The following is a 27,069-nucleotide window of genomic DNA, read 5'->3' as shown; positions in this document are numbered from 1 at the left end:
CTTCATTTGGTTGTATGTCGGTCTGCCTTCCATAACAATGGACATGCTGTTTAACCTTGGATAAAAAAAAGACGAAAAATGGCCACTCGTGTGTGCCGTGCCGACCTCCTTTGCATGTGTAATAACAAAAAATCTTACCTTTTTACAAGTATTTTTTCTGCTGTTTATCGAAATAGTGAAGTAAGCTGATACGCCGTTACCTGAAAAGATGTATGTATTACATCCCACGTAATTTTTATGTAACTTAAGTAATTATAAAGTACATTTTAATTACCGGTTGTGGACGCTGAATAGAATACGAAAAGAACCAGAAATTCAGAGTTCAAAAAGGGTTTGTAACAGATCTAGAATGGACGTGCGAAGCGAACGAAACGAACAACAACTCGATACTGAACTATGAGCAGTCGGCAGTAGAACTGCGACGAGTGGCCACTCGAAGAAGGACGACGCCGGCCGACCGAGACCGAGACAGACGGGAACGGGACCGAGGCTGGAACGAGACCGGCCGACGTGCCGTTCGGGAACGAGACCGACCGTTTCCGTTCCCGGGAACTACAAGTAGAAAGCCGCGACCAAAATTAACTATGAAGGGCCGTCCTTTAGAATTCGTTCCTCGCTCGTTCTCTTCATCTTGGTGAACCGTTCCTTTGGACCCGTTAATTCGCAAACGGCGCATCCGTAGAATATGGCAGCCATTCGAGGCCTACACCAGTGGCCCGTGGGTACCCCAGAGCCAGATTGCGGTGCCCAAAGTGTCCCTGCAGGACATCAAACACTCTCCTGCTTCGATGGGGCCGAGCTCCGACTCGCATGAACCACATCTTGTCGAAATCAGTGTCACTTTGGATAATGGGGATGAAATCATCTTCCAAAACCTGCACGTACCGTTTGGTAGTCACCGTGCCATCGAGGGATATCCCGTGAATTGGACGTAGCACATCACATAGTCACCTGTTGAGGGTGAAGAGACTTCTCGATCGGGAAGTGCAGGTTCCCAGTCCCCGAAATGCGCTAATTTTGCTTATTGAATAATCCCTCAAATGAAAGTGGGCTTCGTCGCTAAACCAAACCATGCATGCGCATCCTGATTCCCATCATGCTCCGCCGCCAACCGTGCAGTTTGAACGTCCCAACGCAAACCATTTAGAAGCAGTGACGATTTTATTTCACCCTGTATGAGGCCACAATATATATACACTCATTACAGTCATCAAAATGAGTCACTTAACACACATGCTGCCGCAATGGTGTCAACTACATAGCAGTAAGTTATTATCTTTCACGTTGTGTCCGATTTAATAAAAAGGAGGTATCTATCAAAATTACTCCACTTTTGTACCCGTTTTAGTGCTCCTATCTATATCAAAATCCACCGAAAAGGTAGCCATTTGTCAAATGTTGTGACACGGAGTTACAAACAGAACTGGAGAGAGCGCTTTTAAATCGCTTAGCCGTTACAGCCACATTTAATTTGGGTCACCGCAAAGTGATTTGTGAAAGCTTAAGTATTCTTAGCGGAGTAACACTAGTCTCTTCACAGTCTGTGTCGTGGAAAGCCCGACTACTGAAGTACCCGGTGTCTTTAAAAACGTCAGACTGTTCAGTGCCATTTGGTGTACATACCATGAGAAAAAGTGAAGGCGTCACCTATTTCGTAACACGGGCGCGGAGTCATTAAACAGATTGTGTAATGACACTCCGTCTTCAGGCCACGAGTGGCCTACCGGGACCATCCGACCGCCGTGTCATCCTCAGTGGAGGATGCGAATAGGAGGGGCGTGGGGTCAGCACACCGCTCTCCCGGTCGTTATGCTGGTATTCTTGGCCGAAGCCGCTACTATTCGGTCGAGTAGCTCCTCAGTTGGCATCACGAGACTGAGTGCACCCCGAAAAATGGCAACAGCGCATGGCGGCCTGGATGGTCTCCCATCCAAGTGCCGACCACGCCCGACAACGCTTAACTTCGGCGATCTCACGGGAACCGGTGTATCCACTGCGGCAAGACCGTCGCCTGTGTAATGACACACGGTTCATAATAACACATAATGGCAAGTAACAAATATACAGGGGTTAGACAAAAATTAGGGAAAACCTTGAGAAATGTGTGCTTGAACATAAATGCACATGCTAGCCAAGCCTGCAGCTGGCACTGTTGTATTTGACCACGAACAGCATCGGTACAAAGCGCTCAATATCTTGCAACTGTCAGTGTGTTTCTTGAAGTGCCAGTACGTCTACCTCATTTTGTTTCATAATTTTGGAGAGGATATCACCTTTGGCTCTGCTATAGCCTTGAGGCTCTGATATAGGCTTCAATGTTGGCTTTGCATATTCTTAGAACACGCCTAATTTTTGGTTCTTTGATGGGTCACATTCTGCTAGCCTTCGAGTAGCGCATCTGGCAGCGCCGGGAGGCACGAGTACGTCCGGCCACCGCTTGGGGATGACATTCGCTTCGTGTTTCACTCATCTTCTTCTCATCACATCGAAACACTACTAGGAGAGTGGGCCACTTCATGGCTGTAACCGTCCACTCCCTGCAATTTTGTTGAGAACAGTGCTCTACGTAGCTGTGAGAGCCTCCTGTCGAAGGTGGGCTAATTGTTGATGCTCTTATTTTTGACGCTGAACTGTTCGATGTTTCAAGGGGCATCATATCAGAGAATTGTACCATACCGCCAAGAGGGAAAGCAGAAAAACATCATCAGTTAAGTTTGTGGTGAGTGATGGTGACAGACGGCCATTGAACTGGATTGTGACGAAAAATAAGAGGAACTCACTGCAGAATGGAATGTAACTCTCCTGAACCCTACCAGCACCAAAACAACAAGAAGAGAGCTCCATAAGCTGCGAATTGCAGGGCGAGCTGGAAATCCAAAAGCACTCATCAGTGATGCAAGTGTCTGTATCAGGAGAACGTGCTGCCGAAACCATAAAACATGGACTTTGGAGTAATGGAGGAATGTCATTTGGGCGGCTGAGTTTTGTTTCACACTTTTTCATCATCTGGCCAATGTTACGTCCCAAAAGTGAGACAAGGTGGGGGTTCGGTGATGGTTTGGGCAACCATATCGTGCTATTCCATTGGGGGGTCATGGTGAATCTGCAAAGTGGCATTGCTGCTGTTGGAACAGCTCGCGTCCTCCAGGCCTGGTTTTACGGGCACGAGGATGAACGGCCGCATCTTCCCTGGCTACCACAGTGGCCAGATCTCAGTGTTATTGAGTCTTGTTGTCCGTTTTCGAGACAATGACGCGTGATAACTATCCACGTCCATCATCCTTATCCCAACGTGCCACTCTTTATCGGGAAGAATCTTACAAGATTCCCTTCAGAACCATAGAGGACCTGTATTTATCTGAAGCCTGGTTGGTAGGTACTCAGAGAGCGCACAGGATAAGGTTATGATTGTGGATGGGGCCGTAAACAGTTACTGTGAGTTGCACAATCAAACACACAACTTTATTTTTCCAAGAATCACTTATTTACACATTGCTTTAAAAGATTACAGTTAGACAATACGGCTGAAGACCTAGTTAAAGAACTTGAGATGCTTTCTGGGCTGAAGGTCCAAAACCACACCAAAAACAAGAACAGCTGAAGGACTGGCTTAGAAATCAAAAGCAGTTAAAAATAGAAGGTAAATTAAAAATAAAAGACATGCATTTGAGAACAATTAGCGGCTGAAGGCCTACACTACTCGTCCGAAGGATAACTATAATTAAAACACATTAATAAACAATTTTTTTCTAACCAAGAAATTTCCTGTTAAACTTACAACAGAAAGGCCGAAAGCCTAATTAAAGAAATATTAGCTTATTGCATGGCTGAAGACCACAAACAAATTTGAAACAACGGCTGAAGGCCTGAACAACAAGTCAGACAAACAATTTAAAATAAACCCCTCCCTCCTTATAAAAAAGATTCTCCTTTAAAGAATACACAGGGCTGAAGGCCTTATTAAAAGTGGTTCACGTAAATCCTCGCCTGAACGCCACACATAACAGATCAAACAACTAACGGCTTAGGGCTTGGATTACAAACAATTTCAGATAGAACAAATTTTAAGCAAAAAAAAAAATTTAAGAAAATCAGTCTTCAAAATTTTAATTTAACACGGCTGAAGGCCTTTATGTAAAATTTAAACGGAACTGAATTAATACACGGCCGAAGGCGTCGCACAACACTTCAAACTAAAATGAAAATCAAAATAAAAAAACAAACAGAACAAGTGGTGCTCGGAAGTGTTCCAAGGGTCGGCCCGAGAAGGTAGCTCAAACGTAAGGTGAGGTGAGACAGGCACCTTCCGTCCGACCAACGGCACAACGATGGAAAATATCGGCCGAGGACGAGGATACGAGCAGCACTACATCTTCAGACATTGGCGTCTAAAACAACCAAGGGAACAATAACCACTCTAAGCAAAATATGAACTAAACAACTTAAAAGGCTGTCGAACTACACACTGTGCCAGACAGCATCAACACGACCAGGAAAGGCACACTGCCAGAAAAGTACGCTAACGACCAGGGCAGGTAACTGGGGCGTTAACAGCCACAGGGCAGAAAATACCGCTGGTGCACTTCACTAGTAAGTAACACTCAATTTAATAATTAATCACAATATAGGAAGATGGCTGAAAGATTTCGCCGACTCCAACACAGCATACGTTGCTGCTAGCCCGAACGGTCCAGGGAGCAACAACCTGCAAATGAACGAAGAGATGTCACAATAGTCGAGGTTTCATAACAGGTTACCTGATCACTCAACTTCAGCGTCCAGGTTCGGTGGGCAACGAAATTTGTCGCTCTCGCAGCTAGCGCCTCACGATCCGACAATGCGTGCACTCCGCCAGCAGTCCTGGCCTGACCCCATGCCGTGGAGACTTGCTCGCTGCTCCGTCCCAACCGACTGACCACCACACACACCACCACCACCACCACCACCACCACCACCACCCAGAAACACTAGCGGTCACACCAAAGATAGTACGATAGTTCTAGTGTCGATAAGCGCTGCTGCTGCCACTCAAGGAGGCAAGCCAGCAACTTCGTTACGCCAGTAAGTAAGGAAGAAACAAGACGCCACTCGATGTGACAAAATGCCAAAGAAAAAACAGCATGAACGCGAGCCGCACACGGTTCATTATCCTTTCCCATACCCATAGGCCAGTTCTGGTCTGCATGATACAGACGGATGCCAGGATGGACGCATTATGCAGGCAGTGGTGGTGAGCCACATATCATCCAGAGATGAAATGCGAGCACGTGATGCATCTTCTATGTCGCCAGGCACCATTGGGAACCGTCTGCCTGGAGCAGGACTCAGGACAGGTATGGCTCCGGTTAGGCTACCGCCGACACAACGACACCGCCAGTCATGGCTATTCTGGTGTCGTGAAAAAGTTAACTGTAGAGTGGATCGGCAGTCTGTTATTGTCAGTGATTACGGTAGGTTCTCTCTGCATGCGACTGATGCACGTACAAGTGTTGCGTGGACCTGGTGAGACGCCTATTTCAGAACACATTGGCTCACGACACACAAGTACCATCTCTGGCTTCATGATACCGGTGGCAATCAGTTACAACTGACGGTCACATCTGGTGTTTTTGTAAGGTAAAGTAGCCAGTGCCAGCCACATTGCACGGGCTGTTATCCCGTGCTGTTGCCGTTTCTTCGACAGGAAAGTGATGGGCTTTTTCAGCAGAACACTTCACTTCCTCATACTGCCGCTGCGACACGGCTTACTCTTTGTGGTGTACAGCAACTGCCCTGGCCAGCAAGATGGGCAGATCTGTCGCCAGTTGCACATTTACGGTACACGATGAAGCGGGAACTTACTCGTTCTCCGGAGCCAGCCACAACCATTGCCGAATTGAACAACAGGGACAAGATGCTTTGGACAGTCTATCGCAGGAAGCCATTCGGTACCTTTATGACCATCTGCATGTGACTATACACGCCTGTGTTGCTGCCAGTGGGGGACACACTGTGTGTCGATGCGACTGTTTGCACACTCTCTACTGTGACTTGTGTGTTTCATTTCGTCTGAATTTGGTAGTCTACACTCCTGCAGTGATGAACTACCAATCACATCACGTGGCGGTATAATGATCTTGTCCTAAAGGACGTTGCAGTTTTTCCCGACGGTGCAATTGATAATAGCTGAGGTAGAGAGGATATGAAATGTAGCCTAGCAACAGCAAGGACACCGTTTCTGAAAACAGAAATTTTATAATACAGAATTTAATTTTAAAAAGTAGCAGTGTGTTCTGAATGTATTTGTCTGGATTGAAGTCTTCTGCGTCAGTGAAGCGTAGACGGTAAATAGATCAAACAGGAAGAGAATAAAAGCTCTTGAATGTGCTGCTACAGAAGACTGCTGAAGATTTGATGGGCAGATCGAATAACAGATGAGGAGGTTCTGAATCAAATTAAGGAAAAAACACTAAGCGATCTGTGGAACTTTAACTTTGATAAAGTGAAAGTGTATCTTTAATGAACTTAAACTCAGTGCCAGTCTTACCGCCAGAAGTATTGTTATATTTCCGGAACTGACTTATTTTATGTTTTGTTTCAATCCACGTCGGAGTAGACGTGCTATTAATGTTTGATCTACATCTACGTCTACACTCATACTCCGCAAGGCACCTGACGGTGTGTGGCGGAGGGTACCTTGAGTACCTCTATCGTTTCTCCCTTCTATTCCAGTCTCGTATTGTTCGTGGAAAGAAGGATTGTCGGTATGCCTCTGTGTGGGCTCTAATCTCTCTGATTTTATTCTCATGGTCTCTTCGTGAGATATACGTAGGAGGGAGCAATATACTGCTTGACTCCTCGGTGAAGGTATGTTCTCGAAACTTCAATAAAAGCCCATACCGAGCTACTGAGCGTCTCTCCTGCAGAGTCTTCCACTGGAGTCTATCTATCATCTCCGTAACTCTTTCGCGATTACTAAATGATCTGTAGCAAAGCGCGCTGCTCTCCGTTGGATCTTCTCTATCTCTTCTATCAACCCTATCTGGTACGGATCCCACACTGCTGAGCAGTATTCAAACAGTCGGCGAACAAACGTACTGTAGCCTACTTCCTTTGTTTTCGGATTGCATTTCCTTAGGATTCTTCCAATGAATCTCAGTCTGGCATCTGCTGTACCGACGATCAACTTTATATGGTCATTCCATGGAATTAAACTGCTTCCAGTTGCTCACCTGCTATATTGTAGCTAAACGATAAGGGATCTTTCTTTCTATGTATTCGCAGCACATTACACTTGTCTACATTGAGATTCAATTGCCATTCCCTGCACCATGCGTCAATTCGCTGCAGTTCCTCCTGCATTTCAGTACAATTTTCCATTGTTGCAATCTCTCGATACACCACAGCATCATCCGCAAAAAGCCTCAGTGAACTTCCGATGTTAGCCACAAGGTCAAATCACTCTTACTTCGGGAGACTTCTCTCCATTGAGAATGACATGCTGCGTTCTGTTATCTAGAACTCTTCAATCCAATCACACAATTGGTTTCATAGTCCATATGCTCTTACTTTGTTCATTAAACGACTGTGGGGAACCGTATCGAACGCCTTGCGGAAGTCAAGAAACACGGCATCTACCTGGGGACCCGTGTCTACGGCCCTCTGAGTCTCGTGGACGAATAGCGCGAGCTGGGTTTCACACTACCGTCTTTTTCGAAACCCATGCTGATTCCTACAGAGTAGATTTCTAGTCTCCAGAAAAGTCATTATACTCGAACATAATACGTGTTCCAAAATTCTACAACTGATAGCCGTTAGAGATATAGGTCTATAGTTCTGCACATCTGTTCGACGTCCCTTCTTGAAAACGGGGATGACCTGTGCCCTTTTCCATTCCTTTGGAACGCTACGCTCTTCTAGAGACCTACAGTACAGAGCTGCAAGAAGGGGGACAAGTTCCTTCGCGTACTCTGTGTAAAATCGAACTGGTATCCCATCAGGTCCAGCGGCCTTTCCTCTTTTGAGCGATTTTAATTGTTTCTCTATCCCTCTGTCGTCTATTTCGATATCTACCATTTTGTTATCTGTGCGTCAATCTAGAGAAGGAACTATAGTGCAGTCTTCCTCTGTGAAACAGCTTTGGAAAAAGACATTTAGTATTTCGGCCTTTAGTCTGTCTTGCTCTATTTCAGTACCATTTTCGTCACAGAGTGTCTGGACATTTTGTTTTGATCCCCCTACCGCTTTGACATAAGACCAAAATTTCTTAGGATTTTCTGCCAAGCCAGTACATAGAACTTTACTTATTCAGTCATTGTGCTACCGTCGGCAGACGGAATGTCAGCGCCGGAGTCGCTGGAAACGCTTCTTTCTTAATTTGCTCCGAATTAAGGGTACTTCCTCTTAGCATCACGTCGACGACAATCAAAGCAGTCCCAAAACACAGTCACCATAATCTTAGAAGCGGGAGCAGTTGCTTTGAAGTTTTTCTCCTGTGGAGAGTGAGGATGACGCTATTCCATCGATTGTCTTTTTGTTTCGGACCCAAAATGGTGAACTCCAGGTTTCTTCATCTGTTACAGTCCGAGATAAGGACACTCTCTCGACTTCAGACCGTTGCAACAACCCAGAAAATATAAATATATTTGACATTCGTGAGACGGGCTACCGTCTACGAGTATGGCATGTCATAAACTTTTATAAACAAATGGAACATTCGCTTACCTCAGGGAGTCTTAATCATTATATCTTAATCAAAAAGTTTCATTTAAAGTGAGATGAGAAAGTACAAACTGGATAAGACTAGGAAAAGGAGTAAGACAAGGATGCTGTCTATCACCTACTGTTTTCAACCTCTACTTGGAAAATATGATTGACCAATGCTCATTAGATGACAAAGGAGTAGAAATTGGAGGAAGAAGAGTAGGGTGCTCGAGGTTTGCTGATGACATGGTCCTTCTAGCCACAGGGGAAAAAGAATTACAGGATTTGTTGGACACCATTGCAACTAACGGAAAAAAATATGGAATGAAAATTAACACAAATAAAACAAAAGTATTGGCACTAGGAGGAAATAAGGAAATAAAAATTGTGCTGAATTGAAAAAAAATACTAGAACAGGTGCAAAATTTTAAGTATCTTGGAAGCAGGATAGACACCGACTTGAAGTGCACCACAGAAATTAAAACAAGGATAGCAATGGCAAAAGAGGCGTTTTGTAAGAAAAGGAGAATTTTCTGCAGCGGTCTGGACAGAGAACTCAGAAAGAGACTCATAAAATGTCTTGTATGGAGTGTTCTTCTATATGGCGCTGAAACATGGACTATGAGGAAAAAAGACAGAGAAAGGCTGGAGGCTTTTGAGATCTGGACATGGCGGAGGATGGAAAGAATAAGTTGGATGGACAGAGTAAAAAATGAAGAGGTACTGAGAAGAGTGGGAGAGAAAAGACAGTTACTAGATGTAACAAAGAGAAGAAAAAGAAATTGGATTGGGCATATATTAAGAAAGAATGACGGACTGATGAAAACAGTTTTAGAAGGTTATGTAGAAGGGAAAAGGAAGCGACGAAGAAAGAGATTCCAGATACTGGATGACATGATGGACGGTACAACATACAGCAGCCTTAAGAAGGTAGCAATGGATCGCAGAAAATGGAGAGGCAAAGGACCTGCTAATACAGCAGATAACTGATGATGATGGAACATTCACTATTTTTGTAATATGAAAACTCAGCATTAGAACTAAATTGTCATTTATTTTAATATTTTAATGGATCAGAAAATGGGCAGAGGTGTCTGAAACAGGTCATCTTGATATGAAACTTCCTGGCAGATTGAAACTGTGTGCCGGACCGAGACTCGAACTCGGGACCTGTGGAAGGTAGGAGACGAGGTACTGGCGGAATTAAAGCTGTGAGGACGGGGCGTGAGTCGGTGCTTGGGGAGTTCAGATGGTAGAGCACTTGCCCGCGAAAGGCAAAGGTCCCGAGTTCGAGTCTCGGTCCGACACACAGTTTCAATCTGCCAGGAAGTTTCATATCAGCGCACACTCCGCTGCAGAGTGAAAATCTCATTCAGGTCATCTTGAGGTCACAAATAGCTATCGACAAAGTAAGTGCATTTTCTAGAAATAAGGATCACGGATCAATTTTTACTGACAAGTATGTCCATGTTTTGCAAGAGTATTTCCCATGAACGGCAAATGTTCCGGGCTCTAATCCTAGTCCGGCATGCAATTTTAACCTGCGAGCAAGTTTCAAGAAAACTGGTTGTTTGTTCATTTGTTGTTCCGGCGCCAGTTCTAGTTCTGTTTCCTGCAAAAGTTGACCGCGAGGTAGAGGACGCCTGCAGGGAGACGCAACCGTGGAGCCCAACTGCTGATTAACTCGTTGTGTAACGCGGCCGCTTGTGACGCACCCACTTTGAGGCGTGACTCACCGTGCCAGAGCCCAGCTGAGTTCCGCTGGTAAACAGGAAGTCTCGCGTTGCACCGGCATGCACCCGCTCATCAAGCTGCCCGCTGTGTGTGAACTACGCTTAATAAGTATATTGCAATACCAGGGGAGGCTGCATGGGCGAACCACAAGCATTTCGAAAAGACATGTAGCATATGAGTAATTTGTATAATTTCCGACAAATTTCGATCTCAGATCACCATCAGGTCGACGAATCCGATTTCTCAGCACTGTATCTTCTACATGAATGAAGACAGAAAAAAATTTTGGACGGATTTCATCTTACGCATCGAAACTTAAGGATGACTACTTTGGAGGCAGTCCTAAGTTGTCAGTTCATGTTGTTGCCTGTAGGTGTCGCTCCACGGTGCGGCTAGCTCGCTCACTCGTTCATTAACCAACAACTTGCGCCGAGTCGAGACTGCGACGACACAACAGCGAGAGTCGCAGTTCAGTTTAAAATTGTGCGGCGATATTTTCGCCGAGTGGGCGGTGCTTCAGCTTTTGCACTCGCAAGAGACGGACGGATCTCTCACAGCACCCCCCCCCCCACCCACCCCCCTCCAAGGTCGCGCCGGCCTCTACGTTCGGGTGCTAGGCGCCAAAACGCCTAACTTCTCTTATTAATTATTTATATACTGTTCATTGTATTTAAGCCGGTTTTTAGTATGAGAATCTCTCATGGTTACCTTACGAATCTACCGTGTTTGTTTATTAAATTTCACTAGTTTTGAGAAACATAAGAGCAACGATATTGCAACCGAAGTGCTTCGGACACCTTCGGGTCGCTTTGGCGCACCTGGGAGACGGAGTACTTTGGCTGCGCTAGTTACTCTGTTTCGGGCGTTCTGGAGGGCCAGACACGTATCTCAGTATCGTGCATTACTTAGATGTGAACATGTAATAGCCACTCTGTTTCGTGAGTTCTTCAGGGCCGGACATGTTGTACTCTACACCGGGCGTAACTTAATTGTGCGTACTGGAGAGCCGGACATGTGTATCATATTTCGGACGTTGGATGCAAAAGGTACCATACAATTAAGAAAGCTGTGTCGATTATCGTAAAAGGCAATGTAAATGTGTGAATATTTGAATAATAACCAAACAAGATACATTAATGAGAAGTGTCGCCTACCATCATTGTCAGTACTACAGATCTTGCCTTCTGTAGGTACAGAGACTAACCTGGAAAAGTGGCACCCCGCAGAAAGCACAATCACAGGTTCGAATTGACAGCGTAGCAGCCTCCGCCAAAGGAGACCCCACGACCGGCGATTTGCCTTTTGCGCTGCGGACACAACTTTAGAAGGCGACAGCTTGGTGGAAAGGTCATTCCTATTCAATCTCTCCATATCTCTAGCTTCCATATCTGACTTCCAAAGGGACCCATAATTTATATGACGTAACACTCTTCCACGTGAACAGGATACCCAACTGGAACCCAAGGAATTACCAATAAGCCTACTGCTGTGGCCGAGCGGTTCTAGGCGCTTCAGTCCGGAACTGCGCTGCTGCTACGGTTGCTAAGTCCCATAGTGTTTAGAACCATTTGAACCTTCAAGGTCGCCTCATTTCAAGATACGATACATTTTGTGGGTGTTTGTGAACTGTCCCAGCTGTGTCGCTCACCTGTCAACGACTTTACGTGAGCTGTGAAGCTACAAAAACTCCGGGCACGATCATGAAAGTATAAACGAGTTTGACTGTCGTTAGCGTGCGTCTGGTATAGGGGAGCCGGACGGGGTGGCCGGGCGGTTCGAGACGCTACAGTCTGGAGAATCGCGCGGCCGCTACGGTCGCAGGTTCGAATCCTGCCTCGGGCATAGATGTGTGTCATGTCCCTAGGTTAGTTAGGTTTAAGTAGTTCTAAGTTCTAGGGGACTGATGACAGGAGTTAAAACCCGTAGTGCTCAGAGCCATTTGAACTTTTTTTTTTTTATATACAAGGTGTTACAAAAAGGTACGGCCAAACTTTCAGAAAACATTCCTCACACACAAATAAAGAAAAGATGTTATGTGGACATGTGTGCGGAAACGCTTAATTTTCATGTTAGAGCTCATTTTAGTTTCGTCAGTATGTACTGTACTTCCTCGATTCACCGCCAGTTGGCCCAATTGAAGGAAGGTAATGTTGACTTTGGTGCTTGTGTTGACATGCGACTCATTGCTCTACAGTACTAGAATCATGCACTTCAGTACGTAGCATCAACAGGTTAGTGTTCATCACGAACGTGGTTTTGCAGTCAGTGCAATGTTTACAAATGCGGAGTTGGCAGATGCCCATTTGATGTATGGATTAGCACGGGGCAATAGCCGTGACGAGGTACGTTTATATCGAGACAGATTTCCAGAACGAAGGTGTCCCGACAGGAAGATGTTCGAAGCAATTGATCGGCGTCTTAGGGAGTACGGAACATTCCAGCCTTTGACTCGCGCGCGACTGGGGAAGACCTAGAACGACGAGGACACCTGCAATGGACGAGGAAATTCTTCGTGCAGTTGACGATAACCCTAATGTCAGCGTCAGAGAAGTTGCTGCTGTACAAGGTAACGTTGACCACGTCACTGTATGGAGAGTGCTACGGGAGAACCAGTTGTTTCCGTACCATGTACAGCGTGTGCAGGCACTATCAGCAGCTGATTGGCCTCCACGGGTACACTTCTGCGAATGGTTCATCCAACAATGTGTCAATCCTCATTTCAGTGCAAATCTTCTCTCTACGGATGAGGCTTCATTCCAACGTGATCAAATTGTAAATTTTCACAATCAACATGTGTGGGCTGACGAGAATCCACACGCAATTGTGCAACCACGTCATCAACACAGATTTTCTGTGAACGTTTGGGCAGGCATTGTTGGTGATGTCTTGATTGGGCCCCATGTTCTTCCACCTACGCTCAATGGAGCACGTTGTTATGATTTCATACGAGATACACACCTGTGCTTCTAGAACATGTGCCTTTACAAGTACGACACAACGTGTGGTTCATGTACGATGGAGCTCCTGCACATTTCAGTCGAAGTGTTCGTACGCTTCTCAACAACAGATTCGGTGACCGATGGATTGGTAGAGGCGGACCAATTCCATGGCCTCCACGCTCTCCTGACCTCAACGCTCTTGACTTTCATTTATGGGGGCATTTGAAAGCTCTTGTCTACGCAACCCCGGTACCAAATGTAGAGACTCTTCGTGCTCGTATTGTGGACGGCTGTGATACAATACGCCATTCTCCAGGGCTGCATCAGCGCATCAAGGATTCCATGTGACGGAGGGTGGATGCATGTATCCTCGCTAACGGAGGACATTTTGAACATTTCCTGTAACAAAGTGTTTGAAGTCACGCTGGTACGTTCTGTTGCTGTGTATTTCCATTCCATGATTAATGTGATTTGAAGAGAAGTAATAAAATGAGCTCTAACATGGAAATTAAGCGTTTCCGGACACATGTCCACATAAAATATTTTCTTTCTTTGTGTGTGAGGAATGTTTCCTGAAAGTTTGGCCGTACCTTTTTGTAACACCCTGTATATAGGTCACATTCAACCCGGGGCAGCTCTTTCGTAAGGGCCAGAGGGCCCGACCCCAACCGATTTTTGTGATGTAGTTTGATTCTGCATTTATTTTTTTTCGATATTATACCAAACAGTTTAAGTGTGGCATGATTTTGGTGTAGTACGGGTGACAGAGACCAGAGGAAATGTGTGGCACTTTTCACTGCTCCGTTGCAGAAACACACGGTGTTACTCTGAGTTGCCAGCAGCTGGGCCAAGTCACTACCTCATGGCCTCTACTCGCTCCGCACCCCTGGCTCGGCTATCTTCACGCTGCTGACGTGACCAAGCAGTTTCCCTCCCTCCGCCACGCCCCTTACCCCTTTGACCGCTAGAGGCGCCACCATCTGCTTGGCGCGCTGAGGGGCGGCGGCCTGCGGCGTAATCCAGCTACCTGCGCTATAAGTGCCTTCCCCTCTGGAGCGGCACGCGCTGCCCGACCCGCCCTGTGCTGAATACTTCTGGACTGATTGCGACTCGTGCGGAGCCAGCTGAATTTTTGGCGACTTTTAGCTGTAATATCCCGGTCAATAGTTTTTGTAAAGAAATAAAATTTGGACATCTTGCACAACTTTATGCGTTCTCTTAACAACAATAATGATAAGAATTGTACGAGCCATGTTGAGCCAGAAAATTGTAAGTAAAATCGGCCAAAAAAATTGGCGCCCGAAAAAAATTTCGATGTTTGGCTTCTTGCTTTATTTGTTCATGAGACCCAGAAAATATTAGATACAGGCTCCCAGGTGGATGCCATTTTCCTTGACTTCCGGAAGGCGTTCGATACAAATCCGCACTGTCGCCTGATATACAAAGTAAGAGCCTACGGAATATCAGACCAGCTGTGTGGCTGGATTGAAGAGTTTTTAGCAAACAGAACACAGCATGTTGTTCTCAATGGAGAGACGTCTACAGACGCTAAAGTAACCTCTGGCGTGCCACAGGGGCGTGCTGTGGGACCATTGCTTTTCACAATATATATAAATGACCTAGTAGATAGTGTCCGAAGTTCCATGCGGCTTTTCGCGGATGATGCTGTAGTATACAGAGAAGTTCCAGCATTAGAAAATTGCAGCGAAATGCAGGAAGATCTGCAGCGGATGGGCACTTGGTGCAGGGAGAGGCAACTGACCCTTAACATAGAAAAATGTAATGTATTGCGAATACATAGAAGGAAGGATCCTTTATTGTATGATTATATGATAGCGGAACAAACACTGGTAGCAGTTACTTCTGTAAAATATCTGGGAGTATGCGTGCGGAACGATTTGAAGTGGAATGATCATATAAAATTAATTGTTGGTAAGGCGGGTACCAGGTTGAGATTCATTGCGAGAATCCTTAGAAAATGTAGTCCACCAACAAAGGAGTTGGCTTACAAAACACTCATTCGACCTATACTTGAGTATTGCTCATCAGTGTGGGATCCGTACCAGATCGGGTTGACGGAGGAGATGGAGAAGATCCAAAGAAGAGCGGCGCGTTTCGTCACAGGGTTATTTGGTAAGCGTGATAGCGTTACGGAGATGTTTAGCAAACTCGAGTGGCAGACTCTGCAAGAGAGGCGCACTGCATCGCGGTGTAGCTTGCTGTCCAGGTTTCGAGAGGGTGCGTTTCTGGATGAGGTATCGAATATATTGCTTCCCCCTACTTATACCTCCCGAGGAGATCACGAATGTAAAATTAGAGAGATTCGAGCGCGCACGGAGGCTTTCAGACAGTCGTTCTTTCCGCGAACCATACGCGACTGGAACAGGAAAGGGAGGTAATGACAGTGGCACGTAAAGTGCCCTCCGCCACACACCGTTGGGTGGCTTGCGGAGTATAAATGTAGATGTAGATTAATGCTATGACGGACGTGAGACTTGGCATGTAGTAACCTAACAACACAAGGTTCTCAAATATAAAGTTTCATTTGCATAGCAGTTCACAGCACCGAATGAATTAAGCGCAAAACTGAAGATTTTGTAAAAACGTCAAAATGCGGTATTTTCGTTCTGGTTTTGGTAAAAAAAAACTGTTCTATAAAACAGTCCAATCTGTATAACTGAATTGAAAGATGGGCGCGAAAATCAGGCCCGAAAAAAATGTAAAATTCGGATTCGCATATCTAGGAGAGTGAACACATGATGAAAATGAAATTTTGAGTGCAATAGATTGGTAGCACAAAGATACACCACTATTTTCCAATAATCTACAGATTAGTCGAAAAGATGTTGATTTTTATGAGAAGATAAAAGCAGGGTTTATTCAATACTTCTTTTATAAATACTGTTTTCTGTTAATGCTTCAAAGCCAGTCTCATTCGAACAACCAATTTTAGGCCCCCACTCTCCCCAGAACAATGTGTTTAATTTTCAAACCTGACTAACTACAGAGGCAAAATAGTAAGAAAAATCGCACTGTGAACAGAGTTTTAACTTTGGCATGTTATTTCTCGTTGATCAAGGGCGTTTGAAATCAGTTGTGGAAAACAGGTTTTGTACAAGTAGACCAAATGTGATATGTATCTGTACTACTAAGGATAGGAGGATGTAACTGTTTATGTTACGTGTCAATAATTTAAAAGTATCGTACGTAGATAAATATATGGGTTTTGTTATATTGGTGCAATGCACCCGGCGTAATTACATTTGCCACCATACAGATATTGCGCTATCTCGATCACCAAGTCCGTTGATTTGCCAGCAAACTGCTACATATGAAGAAGTCAGGCACTGTCTGAATAATTTTACAGCTGTTGAATCTATTCCCCATCCTTCGTTTCGATCTAGGCCTTGGACCGGCACTGGCAACTCTTCTTCAGACATAAATATGACAAAAAAAGCTGGGGTTAGTATTTAGCTGGCATTTGTGTGCTGAACTCGTGTCATCAAAGTAATGGTTTCACGGCTGGAAATCGCTTTCTTTCCAGTCAAACGTGTCACTTAAGCGCGGTCTCTTCCGAATCGTTTCACTGTCACTTTCTGATTCCTCGGATTCAGAGGAACTGCTGACTGTAATTCTTGCTCTACCCTCTGACGTAAAGGGCTGAGGACTACAGCTTCGAGATTCTGTTGAAGACTCATAACTGCTAACAACATCAGATAATTCACCCTCGCTGTCGCTCCTAGTGAGCATATCCAGGATCTCTTTATCTGTGCAACCACGGCGACGCGACATTTCTCCCGTAGAAAACAATAAAACTGATGAAAACATGGGAATTCTGCAAAGAGGGAACACAAACAACTCGAACCATAGAGTCAGACTGAACAGCTACTGGAAGCTCTGCGTGGTTGCACGTCTGTCGCTCTCAAGCGGCTCAGCGCGCCTTAACTCGCCCCTGGCGGTTAAAAGGCCGATGGCGCGGTACGCATCAACACGTCCTTAGCGCTGTAGGGAAAACCCAAGGGAAGCGTTTAAACACGTCGGGCGCGCCAGGGGAACGGCGAGACATGGCGAATTAACACGTCCCCAGCAGTGAAAGGGAGGGGCCCAGCGGATAGAGCGGCTCACACCTACCCCTCTTATGCTGTACCACCGTGAACGCTGCTGTCTCTGTCACGTTACTACTCTCGCACCTGTACACGGTGTCTGGGACCCACTTGCGCGGGCCCGTAATCCGAATTTTCACCTATTATCACTTTACGCACCTTCCTCTAGATCTACATCTACACGGATACTCTGCAAATCACATGCAGGTGCCTGGCAGAGGGTTCATCGAACCACCTTCACATTTCTCTATTATTCCTATCTCGTATAGCGAGCAGAAAGAATGAACACCTATATCTTTCCGTACGAGCTCTAATTTCCCTTATTTTATCGTGGTGATCGTTCCTCCCTATGTAGGTCGGTGCCAACAAAATATTTTCGCATTCGGAGAAGAAAGTTGGTGATTGGAATTTCGTGAGAAGATTCCGTCGCAACGAAAAACGCCTTTCTTTTAATCATTTCCAGCCCAAATCCTGTATCATTTCTGTGACACTTTCTCGGATATTTCGCGATAATACAAAACGTGCTGCCTTTCTTTGAACTTTTTCGATGTACTCCGTCAGTCCTATCGAGTAAGGATCCCACACCGCGCAACAGTATTCTAAAAGAGGACGGACAAGCGTTGTGTAGGCAGTCTCCTTAGTAGGTCTGTTACATTTTCTAAGTGTCCTGCCAATAAAACGCAGTCTTTGGTTAGCCTTCCTAGGTATTTAGTTGAATTTAGGGCTTTTAGATTTGACTGAGTTATTGTGTAGGTGAAGTTTAACAGATTCCTTTTAACACTCATGTGGATGACCTCACTTACTTACTTACTTACTTACTTACTTACTCATTGGTCATACCGGACTCGAGAGTCCATTACCGCAGCAACATATATTCGCCATCCGTCCCTGTCTTGGGCTATTTCCTTCCATTCACCTTCAATACCTAGGCTCCTCAAACCAGCCTTCACATTGTCCTCCCATCTACGCCTCGGTCTCCCCACAGGACGTTTTCCCTCTAGGTGCCCTACCAGTACTCTGCGCGCTGCCCTGCCCTCATCCATTCGAGCTCCATGACCCGCCCATCGCAGCCTACGTGATTTAATAATACTGATTATGTCAGGGCTTGAATAGAACTCGGGAACCTCTTCGTTACGCAGTTTTCGCCACTCTCCGCTAATGTCATCCCTTTTCGCTCCGAAAATTTTCCTCAAAATTTTATTTTCAAAAACTGGAAACGGCTTTTCATTTTGCACAGTGAGAGACCAAGTCTGACACCCATACAGCATAACCGGTAGAATAATAGTTTTGTATATTCTAATCTTTAATTCCTAGACAATATCCGTGATGAAAGTAATCTATTCAGTGAGAGGTAGCACGCATTTCCCGCCCGTAATGTCTTCTTCAGTTCGGATTCAATCTCATTTCTCGAAGTGATGTCCACGCCTAGATACTTAAATGTGTTCACTTGTTCAAACTCTATGTCTCCAACTCTTAACATTTCCTGATCTACTGCTGTTGGCATTCTAGTAGTAACCAGGTATTTAGTTTGGTCTTCACTTATGCACAGACCTACATCTTTACTAGCCTTGATTAACGCATTCGCATTTGCTCTTACAGATTCTTTCCTATCGCTAATGACGTTTAGATCATCTGCATACCCTAATATCTTAATATTTCCATTTAACTCCACACCCTCTGAATTATCTGCTGCCATTCGTACAATATATTCTAGGACTAAATTAAAAAGTAGCGGAGACAGGGCATCTCCCTGCTTAAGTCCGTTCTTTATTACAAATTCTTCTGACTCCAATTTCCCCACGCGTACTCTACCTTTTGTGTTTTTCAAACTCGCTTCTATAAGTCAAACATACTTCTTTGGTATTCCAAGTTCCAAAAGAATTCTGTACAATTTTGATTGCAGTACTGAATCATGTGCTTTTGTAAAATCTATGAAAAGATTATGAACTGGTTTATTGTATTCCCATTTCTTTTCCAAAATTTGACGCATGGTGGATATTTGGTCTGTAGTTGATCTGTTCCTCCGAAAGCCGGCTTGGTAATCCCCCACTATTTCATCTGCATATGGTGTAAGCCTGCTTAGCAGAATATTCGAGAAAATTTTGGAACATACTGGTAATAGCGATATCCCTCTATCATTACTACAATCCATTTTGTCACCTTTGTTAAAAATTGGGATCCGAATCGACTCCTGCCACTCTTCAGGTATCATCTCTGAGTTCCATACTTTAGTTGTCACTTTGTGAACTACTTCCACCAATTTCTGTCCCCAATTTTTAACTGATTCTGCAGTTATGCAATCTGATCCTGGTGCTTTATGGTTTTTCAATTTGTTGATTGCATCTCTTACTTCCTTTAACGTTGGCTCAGGTATTTGGGGTTCTGCTGTATGTATTTCATACGCCTGCTCATTTCCTGCTTCCTGGTGTACATTCAATAGATGCTCAAAATACGCCCTCCATTTACTTAATATAGCACTGGGGTCTGTCAGTATTCCCCCAGCATCCCCTCGAAGTGCATTTGTCCTAGCCTTGAAGCCCTTCCTATACCCATTTATGTCTAGGTAAAGTTGCCTAATGTTTTTTGTTTTACTGTTTATTTCCATTTTTATAATTTGATTGTTCAAATAATCCCTCTTCTTTGCCCGTAGCCTACGACCAACTTCCCTTCTCAAGTGCAAGAACTCCTCTCGTTTTCTGTCTCCCATTCTATCCCAATCTAATCGCGCTTTTCTCCTTTCTTCTACCAATTTCTTGCATTCCTCATCAAACCACGGTTTCCTTCTGTTCTTCTTAATTGTACCTATTGTGACCTTCGCTGCCTCTTTGATATTATTCCTCACAGTGATCCACTGTTTATTTACATCCTCGTCTTGATCTTCGTGTGTCCTGAGAGCATCAAACCTATTTGAAATTTCTATCATGAACCTTCTTCTAAAGTTTTCATCATTTAGCTTGTCAGTGTCGAACCTAACAAATTCTGCATTGTGACATCTTGATGTTGCTGTAGATAGCCGTTGGTGAACTTTGGCAACTACAAGAAAATGATCAGAATCGCAGTCTGCTCCCCTGAAAGTCCTAACATTTTCTATACTAGTGTGCCATCTCCGATCTATAAGAACATGATCAATTTGGTTTGGGGTGTGTCCATCCGGAGAGACCCAAGTTGCTTTATGAATGTCCTTCCTTTTGAAGTATGTGCTCTCAACAATCATGTCTTTTGAAACAGCAAAATTAACCACCCTTGTGCCATTATCATTCGAAATGTTATGCAAACTTTCTTTCCCAATTGTAGGCCGGAATACTTCCTCCTTCCCTATCTTCGCATTAAAATCACCTATGATTAATTTTGTATCATACGAGGAGAACTCATCCCACAGTTGATCTAGTTCTTCATAAAAGCCGTCTTTAACAACCTCTTCAGTGTCCTCAGTTGGTGCGTGTACATCAATTACTACTAGTCTATTCCACCTGCCAGACAACACTATAACTGATAGTCGCTCACTAATGAACCTTACATCTCTGAATGCGTGAAGCACTTTTCTCTGTACTGCGAAACCTGTTCCGAAACTGTGAGCTTCCGCACCTCCATAGAAAAATGTATAGTTACCCCTTTTTATGCTACCCTTGCCCTGCCACCGAGTTTCTTGAATAGCTGTAATGTCTACATCGTATCTATCTAATTCGTCTAATAATGTCTGGAACGTTCCTGTCCTGTTCAAACTTTTAACGTTCCATGTTCCCAACCTGAAAGTTCCTTTCGGCCTGAATCTCTTCGAAGTAGGTTCCGCCCGGAGATCCGAATGGGAATCTAGCTTACCTCCGGAATATGTTACTTCAAAGGGACCCATGCCCATTAATGTTGCTGATTCTTGATGAATAGATTTGATAGTAAGAGAAGAAGAAACAGGGATGGTTCATCACGCCATCGCCTGCTCCCCATCGGCTGTCCGCGACTGCTTATTTTTTTTGTACTCGCAGCTACCCTTCATATCTGAAGGCCGTATCCCCTATCCGCAACCTGGGGACGCGCTGTGCCGTGGTGGTAGGGGCCCACGAGACAGGGATGACCTCACACTTTTCGTTATTTACGGTCAACTGCCACTTTTCGCACCATTCAGATATCTTTTCTAAATCGTTTTGCAGTTTGTTTTGATCTTCTGATGGCTTTGTTAGTAGATAAACTACAGCGTCATCTGCAAACAACCGAAGACGGCTGTTCAGATTGTCTCCAAACTCGTTTATATAGATAAGGAACTGCAAAAGGCCTATAACACTACCTTGGGGAACGCCAGAAATCAGTTCTGTTTTACTCGATGACTTTCCGTCAATGACTACGAACTGTGACCTCTCTGACAGGAAATCAGAAATCCAGTCACATAACTGAGACGATCAACGGGAAATGTCGCAAACAGCAAAAGTAGCCGTCTCTCAGGAGCTTTCCTGGAGTTTTATGGCTGAAACTCAAGTAATCTTACAGTGATTTTAAAATTAGCTAAGCAGATTGTTTGCTAAGAAAACCTTTAATTTATTAGAGAAGCTAGAAAACAAGCTATCATGTGCACATCAACCAAAAGGTTTCTTAATGTCTCTACCCTACGGGAGGAAGAACACAACTTTCTGTAATACATTTAGCGGTTAACGTGAGTGAAGCGAAACAGAAGTTCTTTTGGTGGCCAAGGATTGTGGAAAACATTTGCCTGTAAGGATCTAAAGCATTTAAGTGAACGATTAAGACACATGAGGAAAGCGGAATGCCTATTGAAAATGCTCTCGCCCCCGCCAGTCAGCCCGCACGCTATTCGTTCGTTTCTTTCGTCAGTCGACTCGACTGAATCGAGTTATCGAGTAGTTGTACTTTCCTAAGTAGCACGCGCGTCCGCATCATCGTATTTTATACGTTTCTGTCTGGCACATAGACAGCTAACACATACCTACGAGAAAAGTCGCGGCCGTCCTAGAGATCTCGATACGTTATTCTGTCTGGCATTTGTTCGCGAAAAGTCGCAAATATTCTACTGTTTTCTTGCACAAAGAACCTTCGATACGTAGCGTTATAAATACGGACTATTCGCCGAATAGGAAGCAGAAATATTAAGACTGAAGAATGAATAAATAAAAAGTCCTAGCTGTAGCAAGTGCAAGTGTGAGATTAGTCAAGAGTGAGAGTACCCAATTGATTGTGAAGTATTAATAATAGAAATTCATAGTAATTTCTCAGTAAAAATATTGTTACGAGAGTCGTAACGATATTTTTACTAATAAAGTAACAATAGTTTCCCATACCTAACTCGTAATGCGAGTTGTTGTTGTTGTTGTTGTCTTCAGTCCTGAGACTGGTTTGATGCAGCTCTCCATGCTACTCTATCCTGTGCAAGCTTTTTCATCTCCCAGTACCTACTGCAACCTACATCCTTCTGAATCTGCTTAGTGTATTCATCTCTTGGTCTCCCTCTACGATTTTTACCCTCCACGCTGCCCTCCAATACTAAATTGGTGATCCCTTGATGCCTCAGAACATGTCCTACCAACCGATCCCTTCTTCTGGTCAAGTTGTGCCACAAACTTCTCTTCTCCCCAATCCTATTCAATACTTCCTCATTAGTTATGTGATCTACCCATCTAATCTTCAGCATTCTTCTGTAGCACCACATTTCGAAAGCTTCTATTCTCTTCTTGTCCAAACTATTTATCGTCCATGTTTCACTTCCATACATGGCTACACTCCATACGAATACTTTCAGAAATGACTTCCTGACACTTAAATCAATACTGGATGTTAACAAATTTCTCTTCTTCAGAAACGCTTTCCTTGCCATTGCCAGCCAACATTTTATATCCTCTCTACTTCGACCATCATCAGTTATTTTGCTCCCCAAATAGCAAAACTCCTTTACTACTTTAAGTGCCTCGTTTCCTAATCTAATTCCCTCAGCATCACCCGACTTAATTAGAGTACATTCCATTATCCTTGTTTTGCTTTTGTTGATGTTCATCTTATATCCTCCTTTCAAGACACTGTCCATTCCATTCAACTGCTCTTCCAAGTCCTTTGCTGTCTCTGACAGAATTACAATGTCATCGGCGAACCTCAAAGTTTTTATTTCTTCTCCATGAATTTTAATACCTACTCCGAATTTTTCTTTTGTTTCCTTTACTGCTTGCTCAATATACAGATTGAACAACATCGGGGAGAGGCTACAACCCTGTCTTACTCCCTTCCCAACCACTGCTTCCCTTTCATGTCCCTCGACTCTTATAACTGCCATCTGGTTTCTGTACAAATTGTAAATAGCCTTTCGCTCCCTGTATTTTACCCCTGCCACCTTTAGAATTTGAAAGAGAGTATTCCAGTCAACATTGTCAAAAGCTTTCTCTAAGTCTACAAATGCTAGAAACGTAGGTTTGCCTTTCCTTAATCTTTCTTCTAAGATAAGTCGTAAGGTCAGTATTGCCTCACGTGTTCCAGTGTTTCTACGGAATCCAAACTCATCTTCCCCGAGGTTGGCTTCTACTAGTTTTTCCATTCGTCTGTAAAGAATTCGTGTTAGTATTTTGCAGCTGTGACTTATTAAGCTGATAGTTCGGTAATTTTCACATCTGTCAACACCTGCTTTCTTTGGGATTGGAATTATTATATTCTTCTTGAAGTCTGAGGGTATTTTGCCTGTTTCATACATCTTGCTCACCAGATGGTAGAGTTTTGTCAGGACTGGCTCTCCCACGGCCGTCAGTAGTTCCAATGGAATATTGTCTACTCCGGGGGCCTTGTTTCGACTCAGGTCTTTCAGTGCTCTGTCAAACTCTTCACGCAATATCATATCTCCCATTTCATCTTCATCTACATCCTCTTCCATTTCCATAATATTGTCCTCAAGTACATCGCCCATGTATAGACCCTCTATATACTCCTTCCACCTTTCTGCTTTCCCTTCTTTGCTTAGAATTGGGTTTCCATCTGAGCTCTTGATATTCATACAAGTCGTTCTCTTATCTCCAAAGGTCTCTTTAATTTTCCTGTAGGCGGTATCTATCTTACCCCTAGTGAGATAGGCCTCTACATCCTTACATTTGTCCTCTAGCCATCCCTGCTTAGCCATTTTGCACTTCCTGTCGATCTCATTTTTGAGACGTTTGTATTCCTTTTTGCCTGTTTCACTTACTGCATTTTTATATTTTCTCCTTTCATCAATTAAATTCAATATTTCTTCTGTTACCCAAGGATTTCTACTAGCCCTCGTCTTTTTACCTACTTGATCCTCTGCTGCCTTCACTACTTCATCCCTCAAAGCTACCCATTCTTCTTCTACTGTATTTATTTCCCCCATTCCTGTCAATTGCTCCCTTATGCTCTCCCTGAATCTCTGTACAACCTCTGGTTCTTTTAGTTTACCCAGGTCCCATCTCCTTAAATTCCCACCTTTTTGCAGTTTCTTCAGTTTTAATCTACAGGTCATAACCAATAGATTGTGGTCAGAGTCCACATCTGCCCCTGGAAATGTCTTACAATTTAAAACCTGGTTCCTAAATCTCTGTCTTACCATTATATAATCTATCTGATACCTTTTAGTATCTCCAGGGTTCTTCCATGTATACAACCTTCTTTCATGATTCTTAAACCAAGTGTTTGTTATGATTATGTTGTGCTCTGTGCAAAATTCGACCAGGCGGCTTCCTCTTTCATTTCTGTCCCCCAATCCATATTCACCTACTATGTTTCCTTCTCTCCCTTTTCCTACACTCGAATTCCAGTCACCCATGACTATTAAATTTTCGTTTCCCTTCACAATCTGAATAATTTCTTTTATTTCATCATACATTTCTTCAATTTCTTCGTCATCTGCAGAGCTAGTTGGCATATAAACTTGTACTACTGTAGTAGGCGTGGGCTTCGTATCTATCTTGGCCACAATAATGCGTTCACTATGCTGTTTGTAGTAGCTTACCCGCATTCCTATTTTCCTATTCATTATTAAACCTACTCCTGCATTACCCCTATTTGATTTTGTGTTTATAACCCTGTAGTCACCTGACCAGAAGTCTTGTTCCTCCTGCCACCGAACTTCACTAATTCCCACTATATCTAACTTCAACCTATCCATTTCCCTTTTTAAATTTTCTAACCTACCTGCCCGATTAAGGGATCTGACATTCCACGCTCCGATCCGTAGAACGCCAGTTTTCTTTCTCCTGATAACGACATCCTCTTGAGTAGTCCCCGCCCGGAGATCCGAATGGGGGACTATTTTACCTCCGGAATATTTTACCCAAGAGGACGCCATCATCATGTAATCATACAGTAAAGCTGCATGCCCTCGGGAAAAATTACGGCTGTAGTTTCCCCTTGCTTTCAGCCGTTCGCAGTACCAGCACAGCAAGGCCGTTTTGGTTATTGTTACAAGGCCAGATCAGTCAATCATCCAGACTGTTGCCCTTGCAACTACTGAAAAGGCTGCTGCCCCTCTTCAGAAACCACACGTTTGTCTGGCCTCTCAACAGATACCCCTCCGTTGTGGTTGCACCTACGGTACGGCTATCTGTATCGCTGAGGCACGCAAGCCTCCCCACCAACGGCAAGGTCCATGGTTCATGGGGGGGTAATGCGAGTTAGGTATGGGAAACTATTGATGCCTATCTCTCCAGTAACAGTGACTTTCGAGAAGATTCCTAAAAACTCATTGTTATTCATTAGGCCCTCTATCGAATGCACTAGAAAGGAACGGAATCGACAATGAAAGCTTAGCTCTGTTGAACACTCACCCTGACATTGATTGTCCTATTGACGATGTAATTAACCAATTTGCCAGGAAGAATAGACGCATAGAATTCATCATTTAAAGACTTCAAAAATTATGCTACTTAAAAGGTTAGTCAGCTACTATCGTGATTAAAGAATTAGTAGCTCTAATCATCTTCTGAATTATAGACCTTCATTGACATCCAGTTTCAGTAGGATTCTGCAATACATACTGTACTCGAACATTTTAAATTACCGCGGATACAACGATCTTTTGACCCACAACCCGCGCGGATCAGAAAATATTATTTCTGTGAAGCGCAACTGTCTCTCTTTTCACATGAAGTAATTAGTTCTGTCAACTGGGGATCTCTATTTCAAAATTCCCAGAAGGCTTTTGACACTGTTCATGGCCATATACTAGCAGGTGATGCACCATTCCTCACAAGCGACTTCTAATCAGACTGCGTGCCTATGGACTATAACCACAATCGTGCGACTAGATTCACGACTTCCCGTCAGAAAGTTCACAGTTCTTAATAATTGACGGAAAGTTTGTGAACGAAGTGACATCTGAGATTCCTCAAGGAAGTGTTATAAGCCTTCTGCTGTTCATATCTATGTAATCTGACCAGTCCTGTTAGAATGTTTGCGGGTGATGCTGTCGTTCAACGTCTATTCAAGTCATTAGAAGAGCAAAGCGAATTGCAAAATGATGTAGACAAGATATCGGGTGTAAAAAGCGGCAATTTGACCCAAAGTAACAAAAAGTAAGGTCTTCCACATGTGCATAAAAATCCGTTGATTTTTCGTTACAAGATAAATCACACAAATTTAAAGGTTGTTCTCTCAATCTAATGCCTAGGAATTACAAC

General features: G+C 44.0%; 1 protein-coding gene and 1 pseudogene across 1 annotated transcript in view; one reads left to right on the top strand and one right to left on the bottom strand.

Annotated features, from left to right (window-relative positions):
* LOC124550937 (centrosomal protein of 164 kDa) overlaps positions 1 to 27,069 on the top strand; it is a 635,732-nt gene that overhangs the window by 238,199 nt on the left and 370,464 nt on the right. The gene's annotated exons all lie outside the window — the stretch shown is intronic.
* Positions 1,895 to 2,012, bottom strand: LOC124551626 (annotated as a pseudogene).

The sequence above is a fragment of the Schistocerca americana genome, chromosome 9 (assembly GCF_021461395.2).
Source record: "Schistocerca americana isolate TAMUIC-IGC-003095 chromosome 9, iqSchAmer2.1, whole genome shotgun sequence".
NCBI classification, from domain to species: domain Eukaryota; kingdom Metazoa; phylum Arthropoda; class Insecta; order Orthoptera; family Acrididae; genus Schistocerca; species Schistocerca americana.
Note: the sequence above shows the minus strand (reverse complement) of the source record. Positions and strands in the feature narration are given on the sequence as shown.